Source organism: Protopterus annectens, chromosome 1.part2, assembly GCF_019279795.1.
Source record: "Protopterus annectens isolate FY-2018-M chromosome 1.part2, PAN1.0, whole genome shotgun sequence".
Classification (NCBI taxonomy): Eukaryota; Metazoa; Chordata; order Ceratodontiformes; family Protopteridae; genus Protopterus; species Protopterus annectens.
In genome coordinates this window covers 1,156,833,055-1,156,857,587 of record NC_056727.1, presented here as the reverse complement: position 1 = coordinate 1,156,857,587, position 24,533 = coordinate 1,156,833,055, and positions in this window count along the sequence as shown.

The window sequence follows — 24,533 nt, the reverse complement described above, 5'->3', positions numbered from 1 at the left end:
GGTAACCAGTCTTGACAATCTAACCATTTGTTCTTTAACTACACTTCTTTTTTGATGTAATGGGGGACAACTATTGAACTGCAAGAGTGTATGTCTTTTTCCTGTGTATACTAGATGTCATCTTGCCTGTCATATTATCTTTTTCCAAGAAGATATCTAAACATCAGCCTTTGTTCTGTGTATTTTGAAAGTACATTTCAGAAACTGAGTAGTGTTGTTCAAATGATCAAAAAATTCTTTTGCTTCTTCTTCAGTACCTGCCCATAATATCAATATATCATCCAAAATTTCAAAAAAGTCATGATTTTGGACATATAGGGTGAGGGAAAGACAAATTGCTTCTCTCGCTCTGCTAACACCAAATTAGCAAAGGCAGGTGCACATCTTGCCCTTATTGCTACATCTGTTGTTTGCCAAAAAACTTCACCTTAAAAAAAAGGAAATTGTTTTTGAAGATAACGTCCATCAAATCAACTAACAAGTTCACCTTAAATCAGTAATAATACCACCTGTTCTTAAACTTTGACAGTAAAACTCTAAACAAACTTCATGTGATATAACCAAGAAGAGGTTATAGCCAAAAATACAAATTCTTGTCTAATATCAACACCTCTCAGAAATTCAAGGCATTGCTAAGAATCAGGCAAAATATGTGTAATATTTTGTAAAACTTTTTTTGAATAATGGCCAACATAGGCTGCTATTGGTTCAGTCTTTGATCCTCTTACTTCCACAACAGACCTAAATGGAGAATCATTTTGATATTTTTGTATTTTAGGTATCCCAAACACAGCTGGAATTATTGGGGTATCATTAGTCAAGAAATCAATTTCAGCATTAGTGACTGAACCTTGATTAAGGGCATCACAGAGCAACAGATCTATCTTGGTATAAGCTCTATTGATCTTCATTCTTAGATACCCTTTCATAGGTGGAGGTGTCATTCAAAATATCATACATTTTGCATACATAATCAAAGTGTGTCATAATAACCACACCCCCACTTTTATCTGGCTTCATTAACCTGTAGTTTTTATTTTGAATTAAATCTTTTAGACGTGACCATTAATCACAAGATAAATTATCCTGAAAAATAGAATTAGAGTTATGCAACTTCCTAATTTATAACTCGCACATATGCTCAAAAGCATGTATCAAATGGTTTCACGTGGGTATAAAAACACTTTTGTGTTTCAACAACCTTGTACCCATATTAGGCGATTCTTCATTATGCTTATGTATGCAAAATGTATAATATTTTGAACGACACTGCCACCTATGAAAGGGTATCCAAGAATGAGATTAATAGAGCTTTTGCCAAGATAGATATGTTGCTCTATGATGCCCTTAATCAAGGGTCAGTCACTAATGTTGAACTTGATTTCTTGACTAATGATGCCCTGATAATTCCAGCTGTGTTTGGGATGCCTAAAATACATAAAGATCCAAATGATCCTCGGATTAGTCCTATTGTGGCAGCAAGAGGATCAAAGACTGAATTGATAGAGGTCTATGTTGACCATTATTCAAAAAAAGTTTTACGAAATATTACCCATATTTTGCGTGTTTCTTGGCACTGCCTTGAATTTTTGAGAGGTATTGACATTAGACAATAATTTGTATTTTTGGCTATAAATGTGATTAACATCTTCTCGGTTATGCCACATGAATTTGATTTAGAGTTTTACTTTCAAAGTTTAAGAACAGGTAGTAATATTACTGATGAAAAGGTGAACTTGTTAGTTGATTTGATGGAGATTATCTTGAAAAACAATTTCCTTTTTTTTTTTAAGGTGAAATTTTTTGGCAAACCACATGTATAGCAATGGGAGCAAAATGTGCACCTGCCTTTCATAACTTGGTGTTAGGAGAGTGGGAGAAGCAATTTTTCTTTGCCTCACCCTATATGCCCAAAATCTTGATTTTTTTTTTTTAGATTTTTGGATGATATATTGATATTGTGGACAGGTAGTAAAGAAGAAGCAAAATAATTCATTGATTACTTGAACAACACTACTCAGTTTCTGAAATTTACTTTCAGTATACACGGAGCAGAAACTGATTTTTTAGATACCTTGTTGGAAAAAGATAATCTGACAGACAAGTTGACATCTAGTATACATAGGAAAAGACATATTTCAATACACTCTTGCAGTTCAATAGCTGTCACCCACTAAATCAAAAAAGAAGCGTGGTTAAAGGGCAACTGATTAGATTGTCAAGATTGGTTAGTGTTGATGGAAAGTTTGAGCATGAGATGGCCAACTTAATAAGGATGTTTAAAGATAGAGATTACCCTTTACATTTCCTGATAAAAATAAGGAATGAGATTGTTAAAGGCCAGACATTTAAATTTACCCCTGTTCTAAGAACAACAGGAACTACGTGTAAGGAGATAAATCAAAGACCCCATGGTAGTGATGTATGGTCATCCAATATAACCAAGAAACACCTTTTTTAATTTCTATATTGAATATGATATGGGATGGAGTATTTGATGCAGACTTAAAATCAAAATTGGGTCAAAAACCCAAAGTAGCCTATAGTAAAGGAAAGAATATAAAGGAGATTTTAGAAATGTAAAACAAAAGGACTGTTAAGAATTACAGATATCAAATGAGTAAATGTGAAACTTGCAGTTATTGTGAATTCATTAATGATGGACAATACATTGCAATTGAGGGATATCACAGGAACCTACAATGTGTAATTGTAACACCAACATGGTGATTTATGTAGCAGCATGCACAGCCTGTCCAGGGTTGTATGTGTGTAAAATTACAAGAAAATGGAGAGACAGGATTGCAGAACTAACCAGGGACATTAAAAATAAAAAGACAAGAAATGCTTTATATTTACATAGCAGCACTTGTGTTAATTTTAAAAGGTTCCTATTTTTTATTATAGATAGGGTATGCATCAAAGAGAGGATGAGGGCGACCCTAAACTTGAAGTGCAAGTAAAAGAAACAAAATGGCAGTTAAGGCTTAATGCCAAATCTGAGCCAGATATCAATGATAATATTTCTGTTTCATCTGTAACAAAGGGCAAGAGAATATTGAATGCATTGCCTTTGACTGCCATAAATGTTAGTAGGATTTTTATTGATATAGCATTTGTTCCTACATATGTTCGCGATGATAGATTATTTAAGTTTTATGTTATTCCTTAGCTTTTTAGAAGTTTTTAGATATATAAAACTTTTTATTATAATGCCTTTTAATATAATTTGTTTTGTAAAAATTGTTATGGGACTGTCTTCATATATATTTATTAACTACAGGAAGTTATATAAATTGGTATCTTATTTAAATAGTGGAAAGAGAATGTGAAATATGACTCTGATGATCCCTGACAGCAAGTGAAGGCAAATGTGCTTAGTCGTAACAACAGGGTTATTGGTTTTATCTTTATTTTTATATTTTTATGAGTAATAAATTGTGTCCAGACTGTTCATTTCATGTGTGTAGTTGTTTCAAAGTTGTAGTATTTTGGCTATTGGTTTTTGTCTTGTTTTTGGTTACTGAATATACCCCCTTTTGATGTTGGCTATCTCTTCTGTGGACACCAACAGAGTTCTGCGCCTACACAGAAGGGATATGTGGACATGTATACGCATTTGTGCTATTCAGTCATCCCAGCTCATTTGCATACAGATCCACGCACACACCCTGGAAACTACATGGTTCCAGGCCCTGCCTCATTAGCAGCTACCACAGCCTACCATTGTACATACTCCACATAGGGTCCTATAATGCATTACTGTAACATAGTACTAATTTCTGTTTTTATACCTTTAAATTTTTTTTGTTCACAGCATGCTGCACAAACATGATCTGATTATTAAAAAAAAAAATATATATATATATATATATATATATATATATATATATATATATATATATATATTTTTTTTATTATTTTCCATTAGGTTATGGACTCACTGTGGATAGTTTTCCACATATCTCTGTCTGCTATGCTATTTCTGTACTTCTTACTGCATTTTTACAGCCCCTGTTCTCTGTCTAATGTACTGTACAAGGAATTTTTCCATTTACATTTCAGACACAAACACAGGGTCTGCAGGACTGATTATCTGCTTGCTGGATTGCTCTACCTCCCTCATTGCATGCCACGGACATTTTAGTGTTGCCACACTTGTGTACACCGTTCAACTCTGTTTCCTGGATCACACACCTGCTTAGTTTTGTGCATGCAGTGTGCCATTATGCCTACTTGGAAAATAAGTCCATGTAGGCTTTATTAAATTCTCACCATGTGGATAGTAAATCAAGTCAGGGGTCCATAACTGTGTATACTGTTTTCTATGCTTTTATATTTTTTCTTAAATATTTAAAAAGTACATATGGATTAATTCAATTTAAAACATGGAAATAAGACTATGCAATAGCCATTATATTGTTGCATTTCACTTAAAAGTGTAATTCTAATATTTATAACACTATTTCTTAAGAATTTTCAACATTATAAAATACTTATTTCTTGTATAAGCTTGGTTTACAAGTTATAGTCATAATCTGCCTGTCATGTATATACGAGTTTCTGCTATAAAAATGTAGCTTGTGTTTCCTTAATATATCTGCCTTGCACACATAATTCTTAAAGCACTAGCATAGCTAACAAGCAGAAAAGTAGTTCACCTGAAGAGCGGTAATGATGGTAGGAAATTCTTTCTGAAGGCTTCAGCAGATTCAGACTTTAACATATGTGTAGGCAGTACTAGACACAGAGATGGCATATCTGAGACCAGCTTCTACTTCAATTTACTTATAATGGAGAGTTATTTGTTAAGTAACAGGCTAATAAATGCTGTCAAGCCCACACATATATCTCTGAAGAATCTGTTATTAATATAATGAAACATGTTTTAGCAGCATCTAAGAAATAATAGTGTGATACATTGCTAGGTGAATAAGCTCAAAGTTTTTAACCACAGTAATATATTTAAGCCTACTGGGAATGTGGATTTTATTATGTTTAGTGATTAAACATAGCGGAGTTAAAGTTAGTAACAATAATATCACAGTATTGCAGCCTTCAATTATTGTTATATCTGTATAAACACATAAAACTAAGATTCATTTTATGAAAAAGCAAGTATTATGAAAGGAAAATATTGCCTTTGGTTCATAGGTTAGTACTAGGCTAACTGCCTTTGTGAGCCATTTCAAGCCTAGCCAATTACTCCATGTGAGAATCAAACCCTGATCATTGTGTTGGTAAGGTAAACACCTTTGCCAGTATGCCATCCTCCCACCTTGCAGCATCTTAAGTAGAATAGGCATGCAAAGTGACCACCAGTATAAACTTCATAGATGCAAATAAGTGATGTATGAGTTTATATGTCTGTAAAATATCTCTTTATATATAAAAGTAACATTTGTATTTGTAAGTGTCATCCGAAGATTTTCAACTAAGTGGCAATGGCACTTAGCTCTGAAAACCTTTGGTTACAATACTAGTATTATGGATTGTGTATTGCTTCTTCTTGTATGAAAACCATCTAACATCATATTCAGAGGGATTATAATAAGAAGCATATCTAATGTAGTGATAATGAACTATTATGTGTAAGGGCATTTACTACAGAAAAGTTTATATACCATTACATATCAGGGAGCCTGTATATTCATAAAGATTTTGAAGCCTGGTTGGTATAATATAGCAAGTAGACTGTTAAGTCTAAGGTGAAAATGCAGTTATAGTAAGCAAAAATATTTATGTCAGAAATCCATTAATTTTAAATTAAAGAAATACCACTGTAACGGAGGCTGATATACTTAAGCACTTTTTGTTGTTCTTGGTTTTCCATCTGATGCACAAGACCTGATGCTGTGAGTCCTGGAAAGTTAATGTATATGGAAGAATATGAATGCCTTTGATTGACCTTTTAAAAGTCGTGAACATCCTAACACCAGTTCCTCAGAACCTGTTTGAAGTAACATCAAATAAAAAGTTTTAAAGAACAACATCTCAAATAATGCAAAACATTACATAAAGAAAATCACAAACCAAAGCCCTTTAACTAACTCACTCTAGTGAAACTTAATGTAGGTTGTTAACTTATGCCACAGGAGCATTGGTGCATCTTGAACTGTTTTTAGAAAATCCTTTTCTAAACCTACTTCTGAAACAAATGTTCATGATTCGTGATGTGTAACAGTTTTGCAGAAAGTGTAACAATGAAACCTGTTCCACATCGACAAATCTTTGCAGTGGTAATGGTGCTGGCATTCCAGCTCCAAAGGACCATTGAACTGATGCACATTTAAAATATTTTTGCAAATAGTTGACACATGAACAAATTATTATATCTCTGAAGTTGTGCTAGACAGAGGTAGTGTATGAGTGGTGAAGATATCTGCAATGATGTAAACTTGCTCATGATACTGTACAATGTAGTTCAAGTAGGAATGGATTCTTAATATTCATAGGGAAATGAAAATATAAAGAATTTCATAAATCATTTTTAAATAAATTATTACATCTGTAGGTTGCTGCAAACTCATTATAGGTTCATAGGTAGGTACTAGGCTATTGGCCCTAGGGCCTATATAAGCCTAGCCAAATGGTACCATGGCTTTTGCCACTCAAGAAAATTATTTTCCTGTGCCCCTGTCAAGCAGAGCTACAGAAGTGATCCCTGGGGTGAATTTCCTATCTCCCATCCAATCATCAATATTTTTCTTAAAGAGTGCTAATGAGGAGCTTTTTTTGATATAGATAGGTAGTTTGTTCCAGAGTATGGGAAGTCTCTGGGACAGGAATCTATCCCTCCAGCATGTTCTGTTTATTGTGGTGACAAGGTTTAGGTCCCTAGAATGTATAGCTCATAGGGATTGGGATTTCTTTAAGTGGATCATGTCCAACAGCTCTGGGTTTGACATAGCTTTATATGTTAGGCAGAGATCACCTCTGAGTAGGAGATATGCAACAGAGTAAAGCTGGAGTTTTATGAGACGGCCTGCATAGGGCATCTGTTTGAGGCTGATAATCTTCTTTGTGAGGTATTTCTGTGGCCTTTCCAGTTGTTGTAGATGTCTTGTGAGGTACATACCAAAAGGAGCGTTGTACTCTATAATGGGTCTAATGAGTGATGAGTAGAGGGAAACAATGACTTCTTTTTTCCTGGATGAGAAACCTTTTGTGATGAGGTGTGCCATGTAGAAGGATTTCCTGACTAATGTGGTGATGTGATTATCAAATGAGAGACTACTGTCCACCTGTGTCCCAAGGTCTGTTATCACACTTTCAGTGTTAAGTAGACTACCGCCTCTGTGGTAGTTCATGGGTACAGAGTTTTACCAAAAGGGATGACAATGCACTTTTTGACATTGAGCTTGAGGCCATGGCTTTGACACCAAGTATCTGTCTCAGTGAGGCCCTTTTGTAGCATGTCCACATCATTAGGAGTTTTGATTATGACTCCTAGTTTGCAGTCATCTGTGAACTTTGTTAGCCAAAGACCTTCTGTGTTAGCCTGCACTGCAGAGACGTAGATACCATACAGAAGAGGACCTAGGACTGAACCCTGCGGTACTCCACTTGTCACTGGTCTGAAGTTGGATTTAGAGTGTGCTACTTTCACAGTGTGGGTTCTGTCAGTGAGCCAGTTGGCAACCCATCTTGTGACATAGGGTTTTATACCTAGTTTAGTGAGTTTATCTATAATTCCAGAGTGGGGGATGGTGTTGAATGTTTTGGCGAGATCTAGATAGGCTGTGTGAACCACTTTACCCTCATCTACAGCTTTGGTGACCACTTCAAAGAAGTCTATCAGGTTTAGCAGATATGATCTGCCTTTTACAAACCTGGACTGAGTAGGGTCCAGAGTTTGGAGATTATCAATGTCATTGTTTATAAGTACCATAATGATACGTTCCATAGCCTTGCAGGCCAGGCTTGTCTGGCTAATGGGGCGGTAGTTCCCGGGGTCCATTGTGGCTCCCCCTTTGTGGAATGGGATAACCATTGCTGTGCACCATTCAGTGGGCACAAAGCCTGAAGTGAGGCTATGACTGAACATGGTAGTTAGGTTAAGTGTCAGTTTGTTCTATAGTACATGTAGAACACAGCCTGGGATGTTGTCAGGTCCCATGGATGCTGTGTTCTTGGCTTTGGAGTGTGTTTTTTACCTGTACAGCCATGATTACAAGAACTTTGCATTCTTCCAGTATAGAGATGGGCCCTTTACGGGATGAGAGAGGGGTAAAATTAGCATGGAACCTATCTGCCAGGATGTTGGCAATATCAGTTGGTTCTGTATATTTAGTGCCATTGTGCTGTAACTCAGAGCAGATCTGAGTGTTGCCATTGAGATTCTTGACATAGCTATAGAATGCTTTGTGGCTGTCTTTAGAATCAGTGGCAATTTTGTTTTTGTAACTAGCTTTGGAGGATTTTATGAGAGATCTCAGCTTCTTACTGAGGCTGACCACAGAGTTCCTCCAGTCATGGGATTTTACTCTTTTTTGCAACAGTTTCTCTCTTCGGTTGAAGAGTTTGTTTATAGCAGGGGACCACCAGATTGGCTTCCTTTGTTTGGAGGATAGTATCTTGGTTCTGTTAAGGATTGCACGATCCATGCACCAAGTGCTTATAAAGTGCAATTGTATAGGATTCAGCAGTCGTACCTCTATTGTCCATCAGCATGGGTGTCGTGAAGTTTGCCACTTCTGTCTTAAGAAGCGTGAAGTTGGCTTTGGAGAAATTTTTTTATGGTGGTTTTCCTAATGGGGGGGTGGGGGTGGGATGTGGCTGTCTAGGATAATTTGCTTGTGGTTGTATCTGACCAATGAGGAATTGGCCTCTGGTGTGGAACATTGGTTGCCCATGTTGATAATGACCAGGTCTAGGATATTGCTGCCCCTGGTGGGGGTGTGTAAAAGTTGATCCAAGGTGTTGGAATTTATGAATTCCAGAAAATGTTGAGAACAAGAGTTGGCACGTGTAGTTTTCCCAGTTAATGGCGGGGTAGTTGAAATCACCCATTATTAGGGTGTTAGGTTGCACCCTAATATTTTCCAGTGTATCAAAAAATGAGGAGTGTGAATCCTGGGGCATGGTGGGGCATGGTGGGGAATCTGTAGCAAGCTACAATTTGGATTGCAGTCTTGCCCAGAGTTAGTTGCACTTGGATAATCTCAGATGCGTTATGCTGAGCAACTAGCCTGGAGGTGTGGATATCCTTAATGAATACGGACACGCCTCCGCCTTTAGTGCTTCGGTCCAGGTTAGGTGGCCAAAAGGTGTGGTATGAATTATAGCCTGGTAATGCAGGGGTGCTATCTGGAGCCTTGAACCAGGTTTCTGTCACTGTACAGATGTCGATGTTCTCCATTTTAAGGAGTGCCTCAAGGGAGTGCATTTTGAGGTTTAGACTTCTAGCATTAGGTAGCATTACCCTCAGATTTTGCTTGCTTGTACCTGTTATAGTGGTGAATATGTCATTTGAATCTTGCCTAAAAAAGGCACTATAGGGGTGGCAAGAGCCTTAGCCAGTATCTGGAATCCCAAGGGCGACTGGTGCAGGCCATCTCTGGTAAAGCATCGTGATTTGTTGATAATGTCATCCCAGGCAGACAGATACTGGATCCACTTAGAATGACACCAGAAGCTTAGTCAATTGTTGAAGTCAAATCATTTTGTCCTTGTACTGTGGGATCATTCTGGGTGATGGCAGGATGCTACTCGCGGCTAGGGTCATACCTGCCTGGGCTACAAGATCAGACAGCTCCTCCATGTCTATTTTCATGTAGTCCAGGGAGATATATCTCAGGTCATTCACACCAACATGGACAATGACAGAGTCATATTTGTACTTGTTGTGGAGTGACCTGAGTGCATGCATTATGTGGCAGATCCTGGCACCTGACAGGCAGCTGACAGTAACTTTCTCCTTGTTTAGCCTGGTGAGTGGAACATCAGTGTACCTGACTATAGAGTCACCTGTGACTAGAGTGTTGGGTACGTTGTTATGCCTTATGGGCTGTGGTTGAGTGTCACACTGAGTTTGTGGGCTATGTGTCATTTAGGTTGTGTTGGGGGGTGGAGGTTGCTTGCGTTTCTGCTTTGGAGGTCCCTGTTGCTTAGGTAGATTTTTTTAGAGCCTCTGTGAATGTAGGTGTGTGTTTTGTGTTTCTATGTGTGTGTTGTGGTGGTATAGGTTTTGAGGGACTATGTGATGAGTGTGATGTGGTGCAAGTGTTTACTTTCTCCTCTTGACTGTCTAGTCCAGTCTTGGGTGAAGAGAGCTTAGCTTCCAGTTTGGCTATATAAGTGCATCTCTCACAGGTTCTAGTGTTGGGTGGTAGGAGGAGAGGGTTGTCTGTGTACATGAGGCAATTGTTGCATTGTTTCCAAGATTCCCAGATTCATCAGGTAGACAGGAGAAAACACTGGGAGCTGACTCTTAGACATGCCTGGATAGGTGTTTATTTATTAAGTACTAAAAACTGTTTTCCTCTAGACAAGTAAGGAAAGTTGAGTGCTGTAGTAATTTGCAGCTTATTTGGAGCTTACAATGAGTATTGAACAAGTGCTGAGCTCAAAGAAACATATCTGAGTGCTGAAACTAGAAAACTGGCTAGTTCTAAGAAGCAAAATTAAGCTAGAAGGCTTCCCTCCAACACAGAAAGGCTTGGGGGCACAGAAGCTTACAAACAGTCCTGGATACAGCAAATCTTTATCTGGACAACACAACTTACAGGAAAGGCAAGAAACAAGCTTAGAATTTTTTTTTATTACTTTCACAAATGTTATTTGCTGGAACCAGGTTTCATGAGCAACAACGTTGTTAAGTGAGTTATGTTCCCATAGGTACATGTTAGTGCCTTAATTTCTGTGTAAAGATCTGACATCTTAAGCAGCTTTTGTTTTCCCATTCCCATCTTGGTTCTTGATACTGCCATCATTCTATTTCTGTCAGTCAAATATTTATGCAAAAAATGAAATGCACTTTATGTTGTTGGAATGCATTACTACACCATCATTTCTGAAATGTCTTTTATTTTATGTTCATATCAAACTGTTTTCAGTAACTTTTTAGAATTATGAATTTTGAACATGCTTGCACTTCACACTCTAAGTAGGGGAGTTTTTAGAATTATTTCACCAATGTATACATTGCCATAATCATTGCTGCATGCAGGTATTAATATTTTCATTTCTTTGTAGCTAAAAGTCACAGATCCTGAATTGTTTTTTACCCTCTCAGATCTATAATGCAATGCCTGATATTCATTGTTTGAATTGTTTCAGTGACTTAATAATAGCAAACAGGATAAATATATAACGTTTTCTACAGTTGTTGTATCTTTTGGCTTTTCCAGGTTAGGGGTCGCCACAGCGGAACTCTGGTCCGCTAATGATTGGCAGTAGATTTTTACGTACCAAGTTACCAGCCCTGACGCACCACCTTCAGTGAAGGTATGCCCATTCATGCATGTCTCCACACAGAAGATGCTTTAGCTGAGAATCGAACAGGACAACGTCTTACTGTGAGGTGACAATGCTACCGCAGCACCACCACCGCAGTTCTGTACCAAAAACTATATTTTCATATCTGCTAATGCCTTACTATTCTTGTTCAAGTCTGGTTGTAGAAACTGTCAACAAAATGAATGTATAAATATGCAAAGTTTTATAACCATCCCTCTATTCAAATAATAATAACTTTGAGATGGATTTAGTAAACCCTACATGACTCACTAAAACTGCATGCATGTTAGGCTGTGATGTGCACATGGTAGCACACTGATTTGTATTCAGTAAGTGGCTCTTCATGTCATGTAGAGCCATGCGAACCTGGTAAACATTGTGGCATGCTAATTACAGTATAAGCAGTTGAACTGTATGTTAATCAACCAATCCAAGATGGAGGAGCTATTCAGCAAGCTATAAAGCAATTGTATACACTTAGGGCAGGTTTTGATATAGAATTCCAAAACCTATTAGAAGTCAACCACGGAAACTACTCTGCACAGAAAGAATGTTAGGGGCTGATGCTGCTCTTCTGCATGTTTACATGCAACAGGCCCAGGTAGATGCTGCTGTTACTGCTGCTGCTGATAGACCTTGGCCAAGAAGCAGAAGGGTGTTTAGATCCTGTTTAACTTTTTAAGGTCTGCATGAGGAGGACATACTATAGCACTACAGATTGGATACATACACAGTACAGAAACTCTGCAACCTCTGTCATCCTGAGCCAAGAGCAAGGGCAAACCAAAGGGTACCAATACCTGGGGAGACTAAGGTATGTGTAGCACTTAGAATTTTAGCTATAATAACCTACTGAAGACCAATAGGAGACATGCTGGAGTTGTCACAGGCATTGGCATCCAGGATCCTACATCAGTTCCTAAATGCTATAATATAGCATGCCAGTGACTACATATATTTGCCCCATACATCTGAGGGCAAAGCTACAACTATGAACAATTTCTGCCCCCATAGCCTATCTTGGTACACAAATTGGTGGGAACACACTTTAACTGTTGTTGAATAACCTGTGCAGACATGTCAGGAGCCTGGAAGGATGATGATGATTCAGGGCTCAAAGGATGGTTGAAGAGGATTCAAGAATATTCACTGCACCTTTCGTAAAGTGCTACAGCCATAGGCTGCTGCAGGGCTTCTATACGGGTCTCAATATAATTATAAGGTTTGAAATTAGCCAAGGCTGTCTACAGTGTAACTGTCATTCCAAGTACATGGTAGTAATGCAGGCATCATTATAATGACCTAAAATGGCACAAGCAGGCACAACTCAACCAGTGGCTGGCTGAGCTGAGGACTGCTGACATTAAAACAGTTGTGTAAGCATATGGATAAAGCAACATTAAGTGATGTAGGAAGCTGGGGACAGCCAAGACTGGCATGCATAATACTTTCATGACTCTTTTTCTCTCCTTCTTTAATTTTCAGCTGCTCAGGAGATTCCATTGAAGAAGGAGACACATGTTGTATGCTTAAAAGGACTCAGAGAAGCAAGGGGCATGCATGCAGCACAAATTCAAATTATTTTATTAAAATTATTGCTCTTCCATACATTACTAACATGCATATCTTAACTGTAAAAGGAAGCATGCATGCTTTATTCTTTTGCTTAAGGTAATTGTAATAGGCAAGTGTAATAATGTATTCAGATGTTGTAGGTTAAAGTCCCACAAGTAACAGATACATACTACTAAAACAAAAATAATATACATTTCATCAAACTTGGTATAAATGCCATGCTGTAAACTTAATTTGTATTTTCATCAAAAGCATATATGGAATATATGCATATTCCAGGGATTATTTGGTACAATTCTCAGTCCTAGTTTGGATTTTTAAAAACACTATAGCTAACATAAAAGTAAAAATATATTTTATTGTACTAAATTATTGTATGTGACATAGAGTGGTTCGAATTACAATTTATCTCTTACCCCACCAGTTATTTCCCTTTTTTATATGTGTGATCACACCATTCTGATGTTACAATATTCCGACAACAAACAAAATGGCTTTCAGCACAGGAGTTAAGCCAACCAGTGTGGTTCAGCCTGTCATCCTTTCAATGGCTACCACACCAAAACCCAGCACATCTGGGACCCAACCTGGCAGTACTGCCTATGTAGCCCCTGCACTACTTGGACCCTTAATATTAGGTAGCATTGCCCCAGCAATACCTCATAAGTATTGGTGGAGGTGAGGATTACATCACCTGCCACAGCTGCCAGCCATGATGTGTGATGTCTTAGAAAGTAGCATTGGTGTACACTTCAACCATCTGGAGAAGTTGCTTGTGGGAATGCAGGAAAAAAAGCAAATGTCAAACAATCCAACAGAAAACTGAGGAAGGGTGCAGTGATAGTTCTTAGGGTGAGGATTAGAGTATCTCTGTCACCATGCTTGATGGGCATGGTCCTCCAATGTTCCCTACCTATCCCCAATATTGGTGTCCCTGAAACGATTTTATCCCTCACCATCCCTGTATCTGTCTTCTTTGTCCTGTTTGTCTGCACCTGCTTAATCACATATCTAATCTACCTGACCCTGACATTCTTATGCCTCTTCCCCAACATTCCTTTCTTTTTGAAATAAAACCATTAAAAAAATTGTCCCATTCATAGCTCTCTACTTTGCACATGTCCTCTTGACATGCTTGATTCAGTCCAATTGGCTATACAGCATGATCGTATTATTGTCATCCATGTTTGTTGTGCTGACAGACAAATTAATCTAGTTTTATATACGTGTTCTTATTACACTGTTGAACACGTATGTAGATATGATTCTTTCCTAATTCTCTCCTGCAAATCCCTATATTGCTTCCCCTTTTTTCTTGCTCCTGTTTGCCCCCCATTTCACCACTTTCCTATCTACTCCATTTTCACACTTTTAATATGGTCAAAAATAGAATCACACATCACACACACATGGCACAAATGCCACCTAATAAACCCTTCACTTTTTGTCCTCTGCATTTGCATGGAGTTTGGCATCATGCGCCAATGTCAAGTGACAGTGTGTGGCTCTTCATATCCTTTTTACAAAAACTGGTGAGTTTTTGGCATCAGCCACACTGGTCCGGTTGTCTCAGTGCAATGTTCTTTAAACTTGCTCTGCTAAAGGAACACAGAGTTAAAACAGAATAAACACAGTACTTTGAAACATTGACTCTGACAGTTATTTAGATGTTGGAATGCAGTAACATGCAAATTCATATGTGGAGTATTGACATAAATCACTTGAGTGATTTTTTTGTTACTGTAGATTCAAGGGTCTGATTCCAGATGCATCTCTCATCATTTCTTAGTGTGGCGATATATGTGTATTAAATATGCCATCACAGATACATTATAAATTTCAAATATTATAATTTCTCATGGAAATATATTGATTACTGCCCACAAATGAGTATGATGTCCATCCCCACTACTATCACATACTTAGCTAACCTTGTTTTGCTTGTCATAAGGCTGTTGTTCTTCTCCTGAGACTTCTCTAACCCTATGTCACTCACTTCATGCTACCCATCACGTAACAGTAATAATGGCAACAGACAAATAACATGACATTTAATGTTCCGCTAAAACAGACACTGCTAGGTGTATCTTCATCTTTCCTTGTATTCATCCCATTCATCCAAATACTCTACATGTGTGTGGATGCATTAGGTTGATGGATGGTGTTTGCAGACTGACTTGATTGTGCTTATGCATAATACTAACATGTTACCTCAAAGCAATAGTTTATCATTGTTCATGTACTGTGGATTTTTTTTAAATCATCTGTAGGATGCTGTTATTGACATGTGCAGGTAACGATGGCATAACCATACCTCTCAACTGTACAGATTTTTGAAGGATGTCCAGATTTTTGACTCATATTTTTGATCCATTTTTTAAACATTGTAACTTTCTGGCAAATTAATGGCAAATCATTAAAGACTGAAGTGATAAAATAATGACTGACATTTGAGTTTCAGACTTCATATCCTTTAGAAAATGTATACTATGCATAACCTGTTATTCTATCAACTTTCTAAGTTTGTAAGAGCACTATGTAAACATTGTCCCTATTTGTGGGCCTTTGTCCCACTTTTATTTATGGCTTTGTCCAGACTTCCTGCTCTAAGAGGTTGAAAGGTATGATTGAATCTCCATCTAATGTCATGTGCAAACTGTCTATACTGTGACAAAGCATACAGCAAACACTTTTCAGGATTTATGGCCAGACGCAATAGTTAGCATATCTGCTGAGTCAGAAATAATAATTTCAAAACATGCACCACCGCTTGACAATTCTAGAAAGCTGGACACACTATTAAATTGTGTTTTGAAGTGATGCCTGCAAATCAGCTAATACTTGTACAACTGTATAGAGTAAGCCATTAATGATAAAAATTGTGGATGTGGAAGACACACACATTCTTCACTGTAGCCATTGCTTGTCACACTTGCAGGAATTCTCACATTTACTAGTGTAATGCCATCCTGACACAAGCTGTAAAAAAAATAATGTTTTCAATTCACACTCTGAGTTATATGTGCTCTGAACATGATCCACAGGGAAAGTTAGGCAGCAGGTGTATTTTTACTACTCATTACTGTCCACAGTACTTACAACCATGCCTTGCTGCTTAGTGTATTTGCACGAAGGAAGGTGAAGAAATAGAAATAGTGCTAATTTCCAATTTAAACAGATAAATGTATTTGCTCATTGTTTAACTCCGCCCAGCTGAGGAAAGCAATAGCACCAGTTTTTAATGCCAAAAAAGTTATGACAGAACTTTCCCAATATAAACTACATATGAACACCATAGCATGTCAGATATTTCAGCCATAGCATATATGCATAAATAATTTTCAAGTTCAAGTGTTATTCCTTAAATTTGAATCTGTATGTGCACTTTGCTATCATTCGCACAAAGCAGTTTCTTGGTGGCCCACTATATTAAGAGTTATTTGACATATATTACTATGCTTATTGCCTAGATATTCTTCATCCCATCAAAAGGCACTTAAAACACAACAAAAGGAAAGAGACTTGCTACTGACTGAACACATATTTACTCAGACTCATGTATGCCCTGCACCCATGCACTTGAAGATGGATATGTCAGCAATAGGTCTAATGTCAACTGCACTACAAAAATAAATAGCACAATTGCATTGGTACATTACTTAAACTTTTACACTTACAACAGACATTGAGATGGGCTTCTATATGTCTTACTGTGGACATCAGTTCATCACAATATGAACAAACGTACATCAACACTTGCATCAACACTCTTCACAAAATATGTGTGTGTCTGTGTGTGTGAGAAAGAGACTGAAAGTGTGTAATGTACACAACATAATGCAAAACAGATGTATGTATGTTTCAGTTCTGCAAAATGCATTCATGATAGCTTATTGCATAAAGTTTAAGAATCTGTCTTTTAAAGTTATGTCTGCAGATTGTAAGCAAAACAGAAAATCCCAAGTCCACACTTTGTGCATCAGTATCATAACTGTATATGTTACCTGCAACATATAATGATGATGTCATCCTCTATAAAGACCACTATGACAAAGAAAACACAGACTTTGGTGATGTCGCAAATATTAACTAATATTTAGGTAGGGGAAATAAACAGTTAGGAAGGGGATCAATTAGCACAATAACCAAATTATGTGTGTGTGTGTGTGTGTGTGTGCATAGTTAGAGGAGCATGAGTCTTTATCCTACAGTCAGCAATCAAGTCTCTTGGAGAACAAAATGTTTTACAGTTGTGCATGATTACACAGCCATTTCATACAGGCTTCCAACATCTTCTTCCAAACATTCAATGATGATGTCATCTGCTATAAAGTGTTCTGCAGCAGTACGAAAGTCAGACTTGTGCCATGGAACTTGCATTAAGCATTGTGCTCTCCAGCTTGTGTAACTAATTAGGAAGGGGATCTAATCTCACTGCAGTCAACTTGTGTGTGTGTGTGTGTGTGTGTGTGTGTGTGTGTGTGTGTGTGTGTGTGTGTGTGTGTGTGTGTGTGTGTAGTCAGAGAAGCATGAATCTGTGTTCTACTGTCAGCAATCAAGTCTCATAGAAAACAAAAAGTTGTATACGTGTATATAAGTACACAGTCATTTCATACAGGCCTTCCAACATCTTCTTCCAGACATGCACTAGCGATTTCATCTGCTAGAAAGTGTTCTGCAAGAGTGTAAGAGTTAGGCTTGTGCTATGGTGCTTGCATTAAGTACTGTGTTCCCTAGCTTGTGTAACTCATTAGGTAGGGGTTATAATCTTAGTGCACTAAACTTGTGTGTGCATTTGTGTTCAGTTAGCTGATTTTGTGGAGAGTTTTAGAGCCAAGTGTGAGACACTCCTCCTAACATCATCTTCTCAACACACACTGGTGATGTGGTCTACTATATAGTATTGGCTGATATTGTGAAAGCCATACTTTTGTTTTGGAATACTGCTCTCTGTAGGTAGTAGTTTTAATCTCACTTCAGTCAATTTGTGTGTGTTTGTGTTCAGTTAGCTGTCATGTAAAGACAATCTGAGACACTCCTCCTAACATCTTCTTCTCAATACATACTCATGATGTCATCTGCTATAAAGTGTCATCTGATACTGTGAAAGGCAAACCTGTGCTGTGGTGCTTGCATTAAGTACTGTGATGGGTATGTAGATAGAAATTTTACTAACTTGGCAGCCAACTTGTGTGTTTGTGTTCAGTTAGCTGGCATTGTGAAACAATTTTAGAGCAGAGTGTGAGACTCTCCCCTTAATATCTTCTTTTCAGCATACAGTGATAATCTTATCCTCTGTAAAGTGCACTCTGACACAATTCAAGCCAAGCCTCTGCTGTTTTGCTAATGTTAAGTACTGTTTTCTCTAGCTTCTATAACTAGACAATTAGGGGTTCCAATCTTACAGTAGCCAACTTGAGTGCATGTTCATCCAGTTAATATTTCAGAGACAATTTTACACCGAGATGTAACTCCACATCTATGTCAGATACTCCTCCAGGCATCTTCTTCTTATCATATAATGATGCTATCAGCTTCTATAAAGTGCAGAGGGACATTGTTGAGATCAGACATATGTGCTTTTGCTAGTCTTACATTGTATGGAATCCAACTTCTATATCTACACAGATTTACTCTTCAAAGCTGACCTCAGTCAACTGCTGCATGTGTGGTTGGTTGTATATTATGGTCATTGTATGATCTTTTGAATCTCTTTTCATTTGACTCCCACTTCAATGAACCTTTAACATAGCTCAAAGAATCCAATGTCCCTTTTTCACTCTGTCCATATAACATCCTTTCTGCAGAAGACTGGAGGATGTTATCATTTCAAAAATGTGTACAAACATTGTGAAGCAGAGTCCTTCCATGACTCTCTGCAAGCCAGCTTCAGACATCTGGATGTGCGATTGTTAATTTTGTTATGGGGTGGTGCACAAGTCACATATGGACAGAGTAAGCATGTAATACAATCAAACACATACACAGAATGACACATGGCCTTATTATCTTCCATTATATAGATAGAGCAATCATTTTAGATACCACAGTAATGGCTAGAATTTTATGTGATGTTGGACATTAGCCTAGTAATGTCCTATGACCCTATGAACATTGCACATGTCAATATTTCTATCATCCATATGTGCTATGTTGAGTTGTGGATGTATGGTAGCCCTATGCCAGTGTATTCTAATCTGTGATTTGAGGTAATGTATTGATGGCCACTGCTGCCATTTAATTACATATTCCTTCTATAATAGCTGCATTAATATACCTCCTGAGAACTGTTGACATGAGATGATGCTTTGTATATTGTTGCCTTACTAAGGCATGTGTTTTTGTAGAGGAGTATACCAACATTTTACACAGTTCTCATTCAACTATCACAGTGACACTTGTAGTATGGCACAGGTGTGCAAGTGTATACCTACCATCATTAAATGCTCTGTGACATACATCAGTATAACATCATACTGATTGCATGGGCACAGACATCTTGTTTCATCCACAGGTTGTAATGATGTTATATACACAAACATATAACTAGTTCAGGTTCAATTGCAAATCTGGTGAATTCATTGTATGCGCAATTGTGTTGCTATTCAAAAGGATTATTGAGGTGGTCCCCAGCAGCATTGTGTGACTGTCAGCATTTGTGTCAGTAATTGTTTTGCATGAATCACATCCACCTCATTTGTACTGTGTCCATATATGCTATCAGAGCCCTCATACACAGCTTTCTAATGAAAAGTATATAGGCATATGATGTTCAACTATTGCAATTATGTCATACAGATAGAGTTGCATGACTAGGTGAACACTTCAGCTGTGTGGCGTGTGATACATACACAAGGATGTATTTGGAGGTGTTGCCACAAATAATTTTTAAAGAAGTACAAAATGTTAAGGGGAATACACAACTAAACACAGAGCTATTTGTGGATGGCACCACCCATATTTAACTGTAGGAAATAAACAATCTGCTAGCTGACAGATTTGGAACAAACTTCACCCCCTGTCACACTGGGCATCATCCAAGGTATACATGCAAATATTGCTTAGCTTATTTTCTCAAGAGATCAGCTCATCTGTGTACTCTCTAAGTCTAAAAACACAGCATTAATGGGCCTTGATAACATCCCAGTTTGCCTTTTCAGTAACTTAAAACCTGACATAGCAGGTACAGTTGGATTCCTACTTAACTACCTCCAGAAAGTCTATATTCTGACAGAAGGGTATGCAGCAATAGTCATCCATCTGAGCAAGTGGGGACCATCACCTGACCCAGGGAAATATAGAACCATACACCTGACTCACCTCAGCTGTAATGCAATCAAAGGAATCATCATAGACATTATCAGAAAGGACACATATAATCCCCCAACTGTGTACCCAACCCATTTTTGATTCCTTAAGAATATATCATGTCTGTTAAATCTGTTTGACTTTTTCAAGACACGGATGAGGGAAGGACTATGTGTCCTGCCTAACTAGACCTGGCCAAAGTATTTGACACAAATCCACACTCAGGTATTACAGAGAAACTGTCTCAACTGGGCATAAACACCTACATCACCAGATTGGTAGTCAAATGTATCACTGACAGGACATGTACTATTGAAGTATGTGAAATGATCTCTAACAAGAAGCCAGTGGCCAGGGACATGCAAACAGATTCTGTACTAGGTCTTTCCTGTTCAGTATTTAATTCTCAGAAGTAAAAATAAAAACTTAGATAGCCTTTGTTTTACCAACTTTGTGGGTGCTGCAAATCTTGGGCAGTCATTGAATCCGCAAACACTATTGATACATTGTAGAAAGTATTAATACACAAAATTGATTGGTGCTAGAAACATTGAGATGCACTAAATGAACAGAAAAGCATAATTATTCCCTTTTGGAAAGCAAATACCAAAGCTAATTACAATATAGACAGCATACCCTATGAGTATACCCAGTGGTACATGATCTGGGTTCTAAGGTAGATAGTAATTGAAACTTTGACCACCCTGTGTCCACAATGGTGACAAATCCCTTGTATGTGGCACAACTCAGAAGTATGGCTAGGCCATCCACAGCAAAGGACATTATAATTTGATTGTACTCAGCCCTTATCACACCACTAATTGAGTACAATGCATCCTGTTGCATGTATCTTTCCACACATTTGCAACAGCTGGAGCAATACTAGAGTATGTGCACATTGAACATATATGGTGGAAACAATAAGTCATATGCAGAAAGAATGAAAGCCCCATCACTGTATTATATCTTCAGTAGACTACTATGGGTCGATCTGTGCCTGGCTTAAAGGGTACTCTTCAATTTGTCCCTAAAGGAAGTGTTACACATTGTTAATGCCAACTACACAAGGGTCTCTCATTCCAAGGATGTTAACCTAGCCTCTGACATAATAAATCATGTTGGAGAGATAGATACATCTCTCAGATACTACCCCTTCTCTGGAACAAGCTGTCATTCATGTAAAGCAAAGGCCTTTCCTGACTCTCTTCAACTGCAACCTAGATCAATGGATGGTTAATGATAATTGTACTTCTATTGTTGTGCCCATGTCCCACATGGATAGAGGCAGTTGGTATTATTAGATAACATAGCATAGGCACATGCCTGTATGAACCTTGTTCACGTAGCTACTGAAAATTGTGTAAGTCATGCTAAATATGGCCAGGCTTTTATGCGATCTTAGAAGTTTAGCTTAGCACTCTTTTATACACTTATAAACCTATGAAGCTCAATTGTATCCTAGGCATAGCTATAGTGTGACTGTACAATATTGCAGATACACCAGTATATCACTTCAATATTACCAGTTGATAATTTGCATAAACACATATGCATGCATGTCAAGATTTCATGGTAGTATAACATTTTCCATGGTAATGTCAGGGGGACAGTGATTGTGTGGCACATGTCTTAGGTTTGAAATGTGCCGACAAAGTATGCTCCATGCATTGTTTGGTAAGTGAACAATATCACAGTCGCAGCTTCCTCACTCATTGACAATACACTTTGCACTGCTGTAGTTTCTATGCACATGGGCATACTTGATGCATTGGCATCAGTCTCACATACTGCTGTACCATTCATTATAATGGATCATTTATTAATTCACAAATCAATTGCAGATGCTGCAGACAATCAATATCCATTGCTATTACATGTGGCAGATGCATGCAGCACACAGTTGTGTGTAGGGAATCTACTGATAATAGTGTGTTGTTTTTAAGTATCATTATGGCTGATACCTATGTCATTCAGGGATGCTTTACTGAAGTGTATCACTTTTGGCACACCGAGCTCCCTCACAACTTGTCGGTTATACATAATTATTCTAGGGGATGAATAACCATTAGAAGTTGACAGTGTAGACTTCTCTTCAAAGTGTTCTTCAAAATGCATGTGTGATACATCTTTTTGTGATGCACCCAGTAAATACACAGCTCATTGACGACATTGATCGCATGGGTTAGATTCTTGAAGGTGTGGATTGTGGCTTATGTGTCATACAATCATCTTAACTAGCCAGGATTGCCCCTAATTGAAACTATAGGTACAATATTGTTCCTCTTAAACCCTCCAAAAAGCAGTCATTTTTGAGAAAGGTGTGTTGATTTCACCTTCGAGAATATTGACAAATCATTACAGTTGTACAAGTGTGCTCCTGCAGAACATGCATAATAAGTTACTATTACATATTTTATGTCAGTTTCAGAGATCAATGGTGGTATCATTTTACAATTGCCCATGACTGTGCCTGTTTTTGTCTAATGCTGGCCATGAGCTTATGTGTCCCTGATTGGTTGAGTGGTGTGCTGACATTTCAGTCATATTCAAGCAAGTCATTTTGCACAACTTCACAATATGTACTTACAATGTATATACCATCCTTCCTAAATGTCTTCGCCAGTGATCATGTCAGCATACCTCTCAAGTGTACCTCATTACGAGGAACGTACCTCATTTGGGGTCTTAAAAAGTTCATGTTCCTCAAAGTTCCACACTGACAGGCTCTGTCACACATTCATTGTTAGGAATTTTTTTAAATGATATCCATGGTAAATAGAAAAGAATCATATTGATTCATTAAAAGATATTTTGTATGAGTAAAAACAGCATATTTTAACCATTGTATGATCTTCCTAGCTGAAGTTGTTAGTAAGCTGTTAGTATGTGTTCCACATTTTGTCCATTTGTTCTGCATTAAGAGGTCTAGTGTTCCTCATTTCAGAGATGGAAGGTTGAGAGCTATGCATGTCAGGATGTTTATATCATAACCATTCATCTCTATTAATATGTAAACTTGTGTGACAGTCACATCATTTACTATAATGTGTGATGATTAAAATATACTCAAATATGAAATATAAACAGCAGTACGTACTGTGCTCTGTACATATGTGCTTCATTTTATGCCACTGGCTTGTCTTTGGAGGGTATGTACATTGACATGCCCTTATCTTGTGTACATTGCCATGTTTCCCATATGCTCTTCCTTTTTCTTGATTCCTACCATTCATGTCAGCATCCCTTTTTCAATGTGCACACTTCCACAGACTAGTGTATTTCTAGTACATTCTATTTTCCCTTGGTGATCATCGCAAATCTTTTATTTCAGTATGCAAGAACATGGTTGTAGTGTACATTGCACTGTTTACACTTTTCTATAATGTATTACTACTGCAGTCATTACATTCATTTTAGTCTTCATGATCATTGTGGTTGCCCACGCAATTCCACAGAGCAAGTTTTCCTGTAAGTAAACATGTCTGCATGTTCTATATGCTGCTGCTTTACATTGTTTCCTTGCCAGCATCACTGTTGCTGGTGACAAAACATTGCTTGCATTCATGTAGCCATGATGAGCGGCATGCATATGCATTAGTACTGCTGCTTATTACACAAACACATAAACTCACCGTAGGCTTCGTACTAAGCCTACACGGAGTTTATTGAATCCCAGGTTCATTTTCATGTTTCCCAAATACACCAATCTTTTGCAGCTTTCTTTCATCCACTGACACTTTGAATATGGTAAGTATGCCCAGATCTAGCTAAAGGCTTCCTAGTCACCTGCCTAAGGCCCTGTGCTATCTGAGTGCCCGATTCTAGTCATCTATCATTAGTGTGCCAGCAGATCAAATTTTCATTTTTATTTTAAAGCTGGCATGAAATCAATTAAAAATGTAGTTTCTCATTCAATTCAATGGGAAAGACAACCCAGAAGTGAGAGTACATGCTGCTTATTATAATGACTTCTCACAACTACCCAACTAGCTATGTTCTATGACTATGCAATTTAAGCGCCTGTGATCAGTTGCCCTTAGCAAATGCTCACACTGCTTTCCTGATAATCTCTAGCCAACTGATTAGAAAATATGGGTACAAGAAGACCTCAGATTTCAGGGATGGTTTTCTCTTGCATTTATGTGATTTTTTTTCCTATTTGCCAGCATGAAACCAGATAAGTCTGTGGG